Here is a 15974-nt window from a genome sequence, read left to right as displayed (position 1 = left end):
TCATTAGTCATTTAGGTCAACATTGGATCATTCAGAGATCCTCACTGAACTTCTGGAGAGAGTTTGCTGCACTGAAAGTAAAGGGGCTGAATAATTGTGCACGCCCAATTTTTCAGTTTTTGATTTGTTAAAAAAGTTTGAAATATCCAATAAATGTTGTTCCACTTCATGATTGTGTCCCACTTGTTGTTGATTCTTCACAAAAAAATAAAGTTTTATATCTTTGTTTGAAGCCTGAAATGTGGCAAAAGGTCGCAAAGTTCAAGGGGGCCGAATACTTTCGCAAGGCACTGTACACACGGTACCAGCACCGAGTCGAGGTAATTGAGATAGATATGTACAGTCGTGGCTAAAAGTTTTGAGAATGACACAAATATAAATTTTCACAAAGTTTGCTGCTTCAGTGTCTTTAGATATTTTTGTCAGATGTTACTATGGAATACTGAAGTATAATTGCAAGCATTTCATAAGTGTCAAAGGCTTTTATTGACAATTACATGAAGTTGATGCAAATAGTCAATATTTGCAGTGTTGACCCTTCTTTTTCAAGACCTCTGCAATACGCCCTGGCATGCTGTCAATTAACTTCTGGGCCACATCCTGACTGATGGCAGCCCATTCTTGCATAATCAATGCTTGGAGTATGTCAGAATTTGTGGGTTTTTGTTTGTCCACCCGCCTCTTGAGGATTGACCACAAGTTTTCAATGGGATTAAGGTCTGGGGAGTTTCCTGGTCATGGACTCAAAATATAGATGTTTTGTTCCCCGAGCCACTTAGTTATCACTTTTGCCTTATGGCAAGGTGCTCCATCATGCTGGAAAAGGCATGGTTCGTCACCAAACTGTTCCTGGATGGTTGGGAGAAGTTGCTCTCGGAGGATGTGTTGGTACCATTCTTTATTCATGGCTGTGTTCTTAGGCAAAATTGTGAGTGAGCCCACTCCCTTGGCTGAGAAGCAACCACACACATGAATGGTCTCAGGATGCTTTACTGTTGGCATGACACAGGACTGATGGTAGTGCTCACCTTGTTTTCTCCGGACAAGCTTTTTTCCCGATGCCCCAAATAGGGGATTTATCAGAGAAAATGACTTCACCCCAGTCCTCAGCAGTCCAATCCCTGTACCTTTTGCAGAATATCAGTCTGTCCCTGATGTTGTTCCTGGAGAGAAGTGGCTTCTTTGCTGCCCTTCTTGACACCAGGCCATCCTCCAAAAGTCTTCGCCTCACTGTGCGTGTAGATATACTCACACCTGCCTGCTGCCATTCCTGAGCAAGCTCTATACTGGTGGTGCCCCGATCCCGCAGCTGAATCAACTTTAGGAGATGGTCCTGGCGCTTGGTGGACTTTCATGGGCGCCCTGAAGCTTTGACGTTCTTTGAAGCTTTGAAGTTCTTGATGATCCGATAAATGGTTGATTTAGGTGCAATCTTACTGGCAGCAATATCCTTGCCTGTGAAACCCTTTTTGTGCAAAGCAATGATGATGGCACGTGTTTCCTTGCAGGTAACCATGATTAACAGAGGAAGAACAATGATTCCAAGCACCTACCCTCCTTTTGAAGCTTCCAGTCTGTTATTCGAACTCAATCAGCATGACAAAGTATTCTCCAGCCTTGTCCTCGTCAACACTCACACCTGTGTTAACGGGAGAATCACTGACATCATGAAATGCAGTGGAAATGTTTTTTGGGATTTCAGTTCATTTGCATGACAAAGAGGGACTTTGCAATTAATTGCAATTCATCTGATCACTCTTCATAACATCCTGGAGTATATGCAAATTGCCATCATACAAACTGAGGCAGCAGACTTTGCGAAAATTTATATTTGTGTCATTCTCAAAACTTTTGGCCATTACTGTACAGTATTCACACCCGTTTACTTTTTCGAAATGTTGTTGTGTTACAACCTGAATTTAACATTTATTAAATAGTTATGTGTCAATGGTCTACACACAATACCCCATAATATCAGTAGAATTAGGTTTTTCGAAATTTGTACAAATTAAATAAAAATGAAAAGCTTTTGACTTCAAAACTATAAGGACACAAGGTGAGACCCAGATGCAGACACAGATGCATACGTTCCGGAGTATCTGACTCACCCGTCGCTGATGATTCTTGAGGGAGCTCGGGTGGCTTCGGATGCTCTCGGAAAAATAGCCTTCGGGGACTTCCGGATTCCTTTGAAGATGAGCGAGCCACTGCGGATGAACAAGTGTGACCAAGGCCAGACCCTCCTCTCACTCCTGCGTTCCCTTAGCCGTCCATCAATTTTAATGGTGAGGGCAATGAGGGAATCGAGGTCCGCCGGCAATTCCCGAGTGGCTAGATCATCCTTTATCACCTCAGATAGTCCGTGAAGGAAGGTATCTAAACGGGACTCCGGATTCCAGGCACTCTCGGCGGCCAACGTGCGAAAGTCAACTGTGTAGTCTGCCACCCCGAGAATTTTGACATAAATACAGCATTTTATGGGCCGCCTCTCTCCCGGATACCGGTGAATTGAACACCTTCCTCATCTCTGCCATTAAAATCCTCCAGATGACGACAAATGGCGGATTGATGCTCCAAAACAGCCGTCACCCAGGAGAGCGCTCTTCCCGACATTAGCGTAATAATATATACTGTCTTAGATCGGTCCGAACGAAAAACAAAGATGGCTGTAGCTGAAAAATAAGAGAGCATTGAGAAAGAAAACCCCGGCAGGTACCAGGAGGAGGTAAGCAGGGTTCTTGGGGAGCCAGGGGAGGCTGTACAAACTCACCACTCACAGGGAAAAAGTTTGAATGGTTGGGGGTTCTCAGAGCTAACTCCCTGATTTGCTCTATAACACCCTTTAAACCCCTGGTCATGGCGTTCTGTCAGGGAATGAAGCCCTTCCAGAAGGTCCTGAAGTAGCTCCTCATGACTCCCAATGGCGGCTCCCTGCAGGGAGACAGCGTGGCGGAGCTGGTTCAGGTCTGCTGGGTCTGTCGTGGCCAGTTCGTACTGTAAGGATACAAGGAGATACAGGAGGCAGATGGTTAGAATCCAAGATGTTTATTAACAATCCAAAAGGGGTAGGCAAGAGAATGGTCGTGGACAGGCAAAAGGTACAGAATGGCAGGCAGGCTCAAGGTCAGGGCAGGCAGAATGGTCAGGCAGGTCCAGAAAACAGGCAAGGTCAAAACCAGGAGGACTAGTAAAAGAGAATAGAAAAGCAGGAGCACCGGAAAAACCACGCTGGTTGACTTGAACATACAAGACGAACTGGCACAGAGAGACAGGAAACACAGGGATAAATACACCAGGGAAAATAAGTGACACCTGGAGGGGGTGGAGACAATCACAAGGATAGGTGAAACAGATCAGGGCGTGACAAAAACAGTTACATAGTTGAATGGCTGTGACATGAGAACACTGTTGGAGGATCAAAAACATTGTAGTTACTCCACGATACTAACCTAATTGACAGAGTGAAAGAAGGAAGTCTGTAGAGAATAAAAAATAATCAAAAACAAGCATCCTGTTTGCAACAGGGCACTAAAGTAATACCGCAAAAAAGGTGGCAAAGTAATTAACTTTTTGTCCTGAATACAAAGTCGTATGTTTGGGGCAAATCCAATATAACACATTACTGAGTACCGCTCCCCATATTTTCAAGCATGGTGGTGGCTGCATGATGTTATGGGTGCGCTTGTAATCGTTAAGGACTGGGAAGTTCTTCAGTTAAAAAAATACATGGAATGGAGCAAAGCACAGACACAATCCTAGTTCAGTCTGCTTTCCACCAGACGCTGGGAGATGAATTCACCTTTCATCAGTACAATTACCTAATACACAAGGCCAAATATACACTGGAGTTGCTTACCAAGAATACAGTGAATGCTCCTGAGTTACAGTTTTGACTTAAATCTACTTGAAAGTATATGGCAACACTTGAAAATGGTTGCATACTTTGATTTTGACAGTACGTCGATTAAGATAAACAGAGTACGGTGTTTACATGACTATTGCATAATCTGTCTACTGCTGTAATCTGTTTAATATGGAATTATTAGTGTGCATGTAAATGTACTCAATGTTGTATGTCATGTAGAGTAGGTCAGAAGGCTAAACTGAAAAACATAACCTCTATCAAATAAAAAGTTATTCTGTGCAATGGTATTTATTTACATAGTGAATCCGGAAGAAAAACAACAGTACTGCCATCCAAAGTATACATTATGGGGGCACACCTTAAAACTTCTTAGGGCTGCAATCCCGTTAACGGGATCGATATGACAATAGCCAGTGAAAGTGCAGGGCGCCAAATTCAAAACAACAGAAATCTAATAATAAAAATTCCTCAAACATACATGTATTTTATACCGTTTTAAAGGTAATCTTGTTGTTAATCCCACTACAGTGTCCGATTTCAAATAGGCTTTACAGCGAAAGCACCACAAATGATTATGTTAGGTCACCACCAACTCACAGAAAAACACAGCCATTTTATCCAGCCAAAGAGAGGAGTCACAAAAAGCACAAATAGAGATAAAATGAATCACGAACCTTTGATGATCTTTATCAGATGACACTCATAGGACTTCATGTTACACAATACATGTATGTTTTGTTTGATAAAGTTCATATCTATATGAAAAAATCTCAGTATACATTGGCTCGTTACGTTCACTAGTTCCAAAAACATCCGGTGATATTGCAGAGAGACACATCATTTTACAGAAATACTAATTATAAATGTAGATGAAAATACAATTGTTAGACATGGAAATATAGATATACCTCTCCTTTAATGCAACCGCTGTGTCAGATTTAAAAAAAACTTTACGGAAAAAGCAAACATTACAAATATTACCTTATCTTTGATGATCTTCATCAGAATGCACTCCCAGGAATGCTAGTTCCACATTAAATGTTTGATTTGTTCGATAATGTCCATTATCAAATCCAAACGCTCGTGCAGGTCCAGCCGAACGTCGGAAAAAAACTTCAAAAAGTTATATTACATGTCGTAGAAACATTTCAAACTTAGTATAGAATCAATCTTTAGGATGTTTTTATCATAAATCTTCAATAACGTTCCACCTGGAGAATTCCATTGTCTCTAGAAAAGCCATGGACCGCAGGTCACTATCATGTGAAATGCGCATGACCAGGACCTGGCTCTCTGCCAGAACACTGACTCAAAGAGCTCTCATCCGGCCCCACATCACAGTAGAAGCCTCATTCAAGTTTCTAAAGACGGTTGACATCTAGTGGAAGCCTTAGGAAGTGCAACATAACCAATATCCCACTGTGTATTCAATAGGGGCTGGGTTGAAAATCGACCAACCTCAGATTTCCCCCTTTCTGTTTGGATTTCTTCTCAGGTTTTTGCCTTCCATATGAGTTCTGTTATACTCACAGACATCATTCAAACAGTTTTACAAACTTCAGAGTGTTTTCTATCCAATACTAATAATATGCATATATTAGCAACTGGGACTGAGGAGCAGGCTGTTTACTCTGGGCACCTCTGGGCACCTTTCATCCAAGCTACTCAAAACTGCCCCTGCAGCCATATGAAGTTTTAACAACAATGCTGCTCCCATCAACAGCTCAATCCAAAATGGTCCCTCCTTGAACTGAAAGAGGCTCCTTTTGTAGGGGAAGCCCCTCCCATCAGAACATACCCATCACTAATTAATTAAGAAATTACCTTCATCAAGCCTACATTTTCCACTCAGCTAAACATAATGAATTATATACATTACAACACGTTTCTCATGATACAATATACCAATATAACACATTTACAAAATCCCATCCTTACTGACATGGAGTCTTCCAATATGCCTATTCACATGAATGAGCCATTTGGGACAGGCACCACAAAGCCATCCCGATTACTGTAGCTCTGGTCCTTATCCCAGCATACCCAGAAGCTACAGAGCTGGAGAAAGAGGAACAAACAAAGCGCTCATCCATAACATTGGTAAGTACAATAAACGTTGTTTAAATTAAACATGAATGCATGTCTATATATTCTTTATACCATCAACTGCTAAGAATAAAGTGAGAAATGTATGTACTAAGATAGGGAAGTTAACTTGTGTGTCGACCCACATTGTTAACATAGCTGATAACGGAGCAGGGAAGCGCGAGGAATGTGTGTGTGTTACACAGAGCCCAAACCGGCTGCGCGAGTGCACCATCGTGCATACATTTATCTTGTCCCCCCACACCAAACGCGATCACGACACGCAGGGGACATTAATTTGGGGACAGGTTGAAAAGCATTAAACATGTATGGCAATTTAGCTAGCTTGCACTTGCTAGCTAATTTGTCCTATTTAGCTAGCTTGCTGTTGCTAGCTAATTTATCCTGTGATATAAACATTGAGTTGTTATTTTACCTGAAATGCACAAGGTCCTCTACCCTCCGACAATCCGTTTGACTGTGATCCTGGCTCAGCTGACATGCCGGTAAGTGAAATCGAACAGCTGATTGAGCTGTCATGTAACCAAATGCATTCACTGGTCACTACGGGTGAGTTTTGGTTCCTGACTCAAAGGGTTTACCCTGCTGTCTCCCTTTGAGCATTGTTCCCACGTTCAAAACAGCTGGGAACTCGTAAATCCCTGACTTCCAACTTCAGTGCGTTCAAGACAAATGGGAACTCGAAGAAAAAAAAGAGCTCCGACTGGGAAAAATAGTTTTGAATGATCATCCAACTCTGGAACTCGAGCCTCTTTCTAGAACTCTGACTTTCTGACCTGAAGATCACTGATATCATGATTTGACAATTTTTCAGAGATCCCAGTTGTTTTGAAAGCACCATAAAACTCATGGTACTCTTTGTCAGCTCATATCTGTGGGAAGCTGGATTCAGTGCTCTCATCTGCATTAAAACCAAATATCAATCCAGGTTGGATCTGACAGCAGACAGCTGTAGACCATGCCACTTGACTTTGACAATCTCCGATGTGACATGCATCAAGCACACCCATCTCATTTGTGGTGGTGAGATAAGATTTGCCATTGATGGTCATAGCCCCACATTAAAATGATGTGTTGGTGCGTTGAGAAGACAATCTGAAATACTGTTAGAATATCTTTCAATTGATTGCCATAGCCCCAAATAAAAAAGTGTACATTGGCTGTTAATTAGGCAATCATCTTTTTTTCACATGGTTGCGGTCGCAAGAATTTTCAGATATCAAAATGGGATCATGGGACAAAAAGGTGGGGAACCCTGCTGTAGGCTGTCTCATCATCATCGGTGGTCAGGCCTACCACCGTCATGTAGTCGGCAAACTTAATGATGGTGTTGAAGTCGTGCGCGGCCACGTAGTCGTGGGTGAACAGGGAGTAAAGGAGGGGACCCCTAAAGGGCCCATGTGTTGAGAGTCAGTGTGGCAGATGTGTTATTGCCTACCCTCCCCACCTGGGGTGCGGCCCGTCAGGAAGTCCAGGATCCAGTTGCAGAGGGAGGTGTTCAATCCCAGGGTCCTTAGGTTAGTGAAGAGCTTGGAGGGCACTATGTTTCTGAACGCTGAGCTGTTGTCAAAGAACAGTATTCTCACGTAGGTGTGGGTCTAGGGTGTCAGGTGAGGTAGAGGTGATATGATCCTTAACTAGCCTCTCAAAACACTTCATGATTACAGAAGTGAGTGCTACGGGGCGATAGTAATTTAGTTCAGTTACATTTGCTTTCCTGGGTACAGGAACAATGCTGGACATCTACCTCACCTAAAACGGAATGGATTCTGCCGCGCTACAGAGGCGCCTAACCCAGCAAGAGGAGCATATGGAGGAAATCTGCCATCTTCTCCGCCAGCCTATCGCTACTCCTCCGATGCCCGGTATCGTAACCCATAGCCCTCCTTCATTCATATCCATGTTTGGAAAATATTACAGTTCACCTGGGAAATGTCAGGGATTTCTGATGCAATTTTTGACTCTACTAAGCCTTTTCCTAGCTCGTTTGTGAAAACCAGTTATAGCCTTCAGTCCTAGTTTTGAGTCACCTGCCTGTTTGCCTACCTGTGTATGACCATTTCCTGCCTGTGACCACGATTCCTGCCTTCTGCAGAGGCAAAATAAACATCTGCCGCACTCTGCGCGTGAACCTACACATTTTTCTCCCTGAGTATTCATTACAATCTGTATATCAATCAAAAATAATTACAAACTTTGAAATATGCCAACAATGATATCACTGATGTATTCACTTTGCAGTCAGTGTAATACTTTGTTCTGTAATACTTTAAATCAAAGTTAATAGGCTACATGGGAAATATTTCATTTCAAAACAATAGGTCTTTAAAATGAACACATGGGCTTCCCAAGTGGCGCAGCGGTCTAAGGCACTGCAGCACAGTGCTAGAGGTTGCACTACAGATCTGGGTTTTACCCAGCATTCGGCCACGACCGGGAGACCCATGAGGCGGTGCACAATTGACCCAGCATCGTCCGGCTAGGGTAAAGTTTGGCCGGCTGGGGTGTCCTTGTCCCATCGCGCTCTAGCGACTCCTTGTGGTGGCCAGGCCACTCTGACTTCAATCGCCAGCTGTACGGTTTCCTCCGACACATTGGTGCAGCTAGCTTCTGGGTTAAGCGAGCAGTGTGTCAAGAAGCAGTGCGGCTTGGCGGTCATGTTTCAGAGGATGCATGGCTCTCGACCTTCACCTCTCCCGAGTCCGTGCGGGAGTTGCAGCGAGACTGTAACTACCAATTGGGTATCACGAAAATGGGCAAAAAAAATATATGAACACAGGAATTGATTTGATCATCATAAATGAGATATGAAGATTTGTGTTGACATATTTCAAGGAGTATCATCACCATGGTGAAGTGAAATCTGTCTCGCCTCTGCAGTAGGAGGAGGACTGGAGACCTGGGGAAATGTATACGGCAGTCAACTAAAGCTGGTTAAACCGTCTGGATGGTAACACCTCAGAGCCTAATTTGGACACAGAGCGGCCCAAGGAGTCTGTCTACTGGCTTCAAAACCACACACAAGCCTGCGTGATCTAGTTAATTAAGATTTAATAAGATTGATTGAGGGAGTATGTGCCACAGCTACAGTATATGGCTTTTGCCTACAGTTTGCCCTCTGGTTAAACAGGATATGAGGATTCAAAATTGAGCTCCAGCTCAGTAGCTGGTTTTGGCAGTGAGTGTGGTCTGGTGTGTGGGGCTGGAGTCTAGACCGAGGTTAGACTGTAACCACCATCCTACCACTCCACACGGACCCTAACTGACCCCAGGACAGGGCTAAAAGTCAGCCAACAGCAGCAGCCAGCAGCTGCTCTCTCCATCGCCTTTCCTTTCTCTCTGAGTGCTGAGGTGAGAAAGGAACATGTGAGCAGCCAGTGCAGGAAGTTAGGAATCAGGATTGGGGAAGTTCTTTACTACTTTCTCTCTCAGGTCATTTCTCTGTACCTTGATAATATTTTCACAACACGTTGTAGGTTAGACTCTTGATGGCCAATAAGGAAATTCATGATAGGATTGGTAAATAAGCTAGCAGTAAAGAACCCAGAATATGACGGAAACGTGCACTCTGCCTGTCTTTGAACTCCGGCCCTATTTGATTTGGAGAGAAGGAGAGTATTTTCTTATTATTTGCTCTGTATTCTGTGCCAGTCAATCCATTTCCCTGATCCTTTATTATCCCTCACAAAGCCAAAATACCACAAAGAAAATGGGACGGGAGGAGTTCAAACAACCACTCAAGTTTTATGCTGATCTCTGTGTGCTATTCTACTGTAAGAGCATGGTTAATAAATTGAATATGCGGGTTTGGGAATTTTTTCTTTTGACTGATTAAAAAGTATAATATGTTTATGGCTTGTGCTGCCTGCCATGCCTTTACAGTGGGAGTTGATGTTATTTGTCTCGTGATGAATTTGCCTTTCTATATCTGTGCTAGCCAACACTGTATTTAACTACCTTTTACTACCTTGTTGTTGTGCAGTAATAGCACCTGTAGTGAATTATGACGCTTTCGGTGTGACTTGAAGACTTGGAGCCCGTTTGTCACTCAGAGGTCTTTGATGTGTGTGTTGATTGAGAGATATTATCTATCTCAGTAGGAGTGAAGACGAAATATTTACCTCTGTCAGCAGATAATCGTCTGTCCCTGATTGATAGATTGATTTTGTATTATTATTGATTTTTTTAGGGGGTGGATCAGCTTTAAAATTGTGGATAGATTGTAGCTTCCGTCAATGTAAATGTCTGCATAATTTCCAATTATTAGTACATACATACAGACATACATACATACACACACACACACACACACACACACACACACACACACACACACACACACACACACACACACACACACACACACACACACACACACACACACATACATACATACATACATACATACATACATACATACATACATACATACATACATACATACATACATACATACATACATACATACATACATACATACATACCCCCTTCAGCTCTATATACTGTATGTATGTATGTATGTATGTATGTATGTATGTATGTGTGTATGTATGTGTGTAAACAGTTGTTGGAAAAATGACTTGTGTCATGCACAAAGTAGATGTCCTAACCGACTTTCCAAAACTATAGTTTGTTATCAAGAAATTTGTGGAGTGGTTGAAAAACAAGTTTTAATGACTCCAACCTAAGTGTCTGTAAACTTCCGACTTCAACTGTATATATGTATATATATATACATACATACACATACCCACATATATATAAACATGCATACATATACATATACATACATACAAATACACATACATATATACATATAAACTCAGCAAAAAAAGAAACGTTACTTTTTCAGGACCCTGTCTTTCAAAGAGATTTCGTAAAAATCCAAATAACTTCACAGATCTTCATTGTAAAGGGTTTAAACACTGTTTCCCATGCTTGTTCAATGAACTATAAACAATTAATGAACATGCACCTGTGGAACAGTCGTTAAGACACTAACAGCTTACAGACGGTAGTTGATTAAGGTCACAGTAATGACAACTTAGGACACTAAAGAGGCCTTTCTACTGACTCAGACAAACACCAAAAGAAAGATGCCCAGGGTCCCTGCTTATCTGCGTGAACGTGCCTTGGGCATGCTGCAAGGAGGCATGAGGACTGCAGATGTGGCCTGGGCAATAAATATGTATATTTTACAATAGATATATTTTGTTTGTTTTTAGGCCTTCCTCTATTTCTGATGTCCATCCAGTTTGATTTCTAATTGCCATATATTTGTAACTGTGCTATTTCACAAAAGTTCTGAAACTATATACATTTTACAGACCCTGTATGTTTTACATTTGTTATCTTGTTGTTATTAGTCCCACCCTTCAGCTCCATTCAACCCCTCCCGTCTATCTATTAACACCATCCAGATTGGATTTATTTTTGCCATATATTTTTCAACTGTGCTGTGATGCTTCACAGAAGTTCTGAACCTTTCTATTCTCATAGTTTCTTCAGATTGTAAATGAAAGATAAAACATTTTGCTAAAATAATCATTATATTATTGATCAATTGACTATGACTTTTCAAATCGGCCAGTATTGCAATGTCCAGTATTAGCTCTAGGTAAATGTTGCAATTATTCCGCCATTCCTGGACCTGTGAAAATCAGCAAAACAGCAAAATCTGCAGAGCTGGGAAGGTTGTATGCCCCATATATATATATAACCTTCTATTGGTTGCAATCATTTTGTATAATCAATTCTAAGTTTTGAATCCGGTGTCGTTTTGCCTGTCAATTCATAAACCATGTGCCATGTAATTGGTACATCGAAAGTTTCTTTCCAACAATTTTGCAATTTATATGGCACAGCTGTCAATGAAATTCCTTAAATTAAACTGGTATATATTTTTATTTATCACAATTTTCTTTAACCAAGTTTGGTCTTAATGCAGGGCTGACAGACATGTTCCTTACCTTAATGTTTAGTCTTGTTATGGCAAGTCAGCAATTCACTAAAGGGAAATGTTTTATCCTGAAACTGTAAGACTGGCCAATTCAGCCAATCATCCAATGGAAACCTTTGCTCAATGTCTCCATTTTGAGTGAATGGCAACATTTCACATTTTTTTAAGTGAGAGCAAAACATGATTGTTTCTTTGAAAATGTGTGATGTTTCCACTCTGAGCCCCTGGGGAGCTCCCTGTCCCTCTGCCTCGCTCCACTGTGTAATTTACATTTCATATGAAAATGTTTGTGGACGGTGGAATGGGATGTGGCGTTGATTATCTCCAATGTTGGTCCCCCCTAGCCTCGCAAAGCCGCCTGATCCCGCAAGCCTACATTAAATGCTGCACGTATATCAGATTTTAATGTATGCTCGCGGGATCAGGTAGCTTTCCGAGCCTAGGTCCCCCCTCAACAGCAGAGATTTCATGTTTTGACCTTTTAACAGAGAACCATGAATCTGTGTTATATAAATGATGTACCTTCTGTAACATTCTGTACATACTTTACATTGCAACTCGAGGCCATGCAGTGTCATGTTGAATGAACAGCCTTTTATTTATATTGTGAATATCTATCATCAACTTCTACTGTGTACATTTCTGACTATGCAATATGTCTTAACTTGCTAAAACATGATCTGTTAACATATGTACTCTGTACTGTTAGGCCTTCTAAATACATTTATTCACTTTGTATGATGGAAGTGATGGCTGCTATTGAAGGTGCAGTTAGAATGTGTTAACTAACCAGTGTCTGTGTGCTGTTCCCCAGTGTGTTTCTCTGAGTGAAAGGGTTATGGTTCCTAAGAGATTAAATTGCTTCCTTACAGCCCCCAAAATGGTGGAGCACGCTGAGTTTAATTGCTCCAAATTGTAAATTGGTGGGAAATCAAAATACAAGTAAGTGTTTTCCAGGTATTGTACAACCAAATATGTACCGTATGTGGGTGGTGTTTCAGCCATCTACAGTTCAAAGAAGGACCACAGACGTTTACTTTCAGATTTGTTTGTGCTCAATTGTTGAAATCGATGCAGCGCTGCAGTACACCACTAACAGAGAGACAGCAGAGAACTGGCGAATCGAGCGATTTTTGAAGGACACATTCTTCCCCCTCAGATCTCTCAGCACTCAGAGCCCATAAACATGATGAAGATTTACTACCGATGCAGCTGATAGATATATTTAAAGCCATTACTCTTCCAATGCCAACTCATTGAAATCTCCTCCTTAGGGGACAGTTGGTTAGGTTGATCGTTGTAAGATGTGTCCTTTGATTTATATGTGCCTCACTGTGATAATGGATAAGAGTCTGAGCTAGAGAGAGCTATCTATTCCTCCTCTATTCCTCTGCATTTCAATCATTTGTCCAGGATATCCTGTTATGTAATATTATTTACACAAAGGGAAATAATGTGATATTTTGGTGGTGGGAGAATATGGGAGTTCCTAAACAAATAGTAGTAGCGCGTGGCCTTGAAGGAGGGCTGGTACTGTTTACCATCTACAGGCAGGGAAAGTGAATGTTCAGCTCAACATGCAAGACAAACTAATTTCCGCATTACATTGGTGACAGCGACAAACTTCTCAGCAAAACCCTTTTCTTTTATTGAAACTGTCAGGGGTTCACCTAGGGGTCATGATAGGGGCTGTACCAAATGTTTGATGTATTATAATAATTGATTATGCTGATGTTGTATTAATAGAAGGGGAGGGGTTATAAGACTCCTCCCTCCTTACATTTATAGGGTCCTAGACTACAGATTAACAATATATATATTCATTATAGAGGTTTAATATTGTTCCACAGTTGTTTTCTAGTCTCTCTGCCTCTTATAAAGAAACGGTCTGATAAATGTGTGACTGAGACAGAACTCTGCAGGGGAGTGTAAGAGATAAGAGACTAGTCAGACATTCCACAATAAATCAACTTGGGGAGTGGACATTTACTGCTTAGCCCTTAGAAAACACTGGAACGATTGTATCTCTCTTGCAAGTTTGTATAGCTGTGTATGCATGGGCTTGGTCTGATGAGTAGAAGGTAATGACATATGCAGTGACATCACTAAGGCTGGACTTCGGGAATAACTTGGGACCTTTTCTATTTTGCAGATCTTACACGGAAACATGCGTGCTATGTTCCTGTTGTCAACTTCTGTCTGCAATTGCATTAATAAAGGTTTTTGATTGAATAAATTAAAGATATTGTCTAAATGCTAATTTTACCAATGAGCCAATGATTGACACGGAACAAGGAACGAACCCCAACAAAACACAAAGTAGAACCCGTAGTTAGGCGTGTGCTTATAATTCAGCAAAACTATACCTCTATTGCTATTCATTTGAACATTTGAGTCACAGCCTGTCTATTCAGTTGACAGGTACTTTGTGTTTAATATAATACCAGGCAAATCAACTCCATCATGTTGGGTTGTTGTTGCTCTCTATTTACTGTACACACAGTGGTGTGTCAGAACATGCCAGCACAGGCATCTAGGATAGGTCATGCTAATGTTTTTTTATGGGTGCCAAGCACACATTCATAGGCTGGTGGATCGGAACCAGACTGTGACTCATACACACCCAACATTGTGACACCTGCGCCTTCCTGGCTGTCATAGGCCCTGTCAGTCTGTCACCACACCCCAGTTTGTGCAAAGCTCCCATTGTGACGCAGGTAGAACATATTTAGCCATGTCTGTCCACATGTCCCATTAGTCAAAGACAGAGAGGCCTTCTCCCTGGTTTTAACAAGACAAGTACTGCATGTTCTTCATGAGTCCACCAGAGCTGTCTGGATTTTCATTGATTTACAGTATTTATTGATTTCCTGAGTCTCCAGAAACCAAAGTCTCCAGAAACCAAAAATGTTCTCCACATGTGTCAAAGTCCATTGACAGCATGTGGCACCATTTAATCTAACACATAAAACAACAAGCAGGAAGCATTAAAACCCTCAGAGGTTGGGTTTGTTGCTCTGCAAGGGACCCACTTCTCAATTCACTCTGTGTGCTCTCCACCCAGTGCTCGGGGGGGGGGGGGAGACAACCCCTATTCAGTGTAGGACACACGGACACATACAGATGCACGGGGACACAGATGTACGGGGACACAGATGCACTGGGACACAGATGCACGGGGACACAGATGCACACACACACACACACACACACACACATACAGTACCTGTGCAGGGGAATAGGCGTGCCAACTCCCCATATTAATTTGCCATAATAAACACAAAAATAGACATGTGCACAAACACACACACATACACACACCCATAGGTTGTCTCAAAGCTCTGTGCGTTTCATTAGGGTAAACAGAAGTGGTGTGTGTGTGTATGTTTGTGTGTGTGTGAGCGCACTGAGCCCTAAGGGTAGTGAACAGCCTTTACTTACTGACTGACACCCAATAGGTTGGTGGCCCTTAGTGTGACTCCCACCATGGTAAACAGTCATAAAGAAGCCAGGCTTCAGTTACACAAACACAAATAGCTGACTATTCATAGCACTAATGAGAGCTGCCAGGGAGCCCAGGGACAGCAGCGGGGCCTGAAATACACTGTCGCTACTCTCAGAGTTATGACACGGTCCAGCCTGCCCGTCCCAGGACATTAAATCACCGTCGGCCTGGGGAGTCCATATAGCTCCCGTCTCTTCTCCTCACCCCTCCTCCCCTCTCCTCACCTTGTTCTTCTCTCCTCTAACTCTCCTCTTTACTCCTTTCCCTCCCCTCTATCCTCTCCTCTACTCACCCTTCCTCTTCACTATTGATGATAATGATGGTGGTGATTTACAGTAGAAAGCTACACGCTATCCCAATTCAAATGTGACTTTACAGTTTCACCAGCACATTGTGCAAGAAAATGGGGGTGAGACAAACAGGTCTGTGCACATTATATTCACCTTCTGTAACCTTGGGAGGTAAGGGATGAAGATGATTGGATTAGGGATGCGTCAACCACGTCCCTCTTCGCCATTACCCCCCACAAACCACAATTA

The 15974-nt window shown here is 42.1% G+C and overlaps 1 long non-coding RNA gene across 1 annotated transcript; it reads left to right on the top strand.

Annotated features, from left to right (window-relative positions):
• Positions 1 to 5842: 5842 nt before the first annotated feature.
• Positions 5843 to 14166, top strand: LOC149979631 (uncharacterized). Its single transcript, XR_016484567.1, has 3 exons — positions 5843 to 5965; positions 6401 to 6456; positions 7699 to 14166. It is a non-coding gene; the product is annotated as an uncharacterized LOC149979631 (long non-coding RNA).
• Positions 14167 to 15974: the final 1808 nt, after the last annotated feature.

This window comes from Oncorhynchus mykiss, chromosome 11 (genome assembly GCF_057628025.1).
Source record: "Oncorhynchus mykiss isolate SJ-2025 chromosome 11, ASM5762802v1, whole genome shotgun sequence".
Lineage (NCBI taxonomy): Eukaryota > Metazoa > Chordata > Actinopteri > Salmoniformes > Salmonidae > Oncorhynchus > Oncorhynchus mykiss.
The sequence above is the reverse complement of the archived record's forward strand: the minus strand, read 5'-3'. Positions and strand labels throughout refer to the sequence as shown.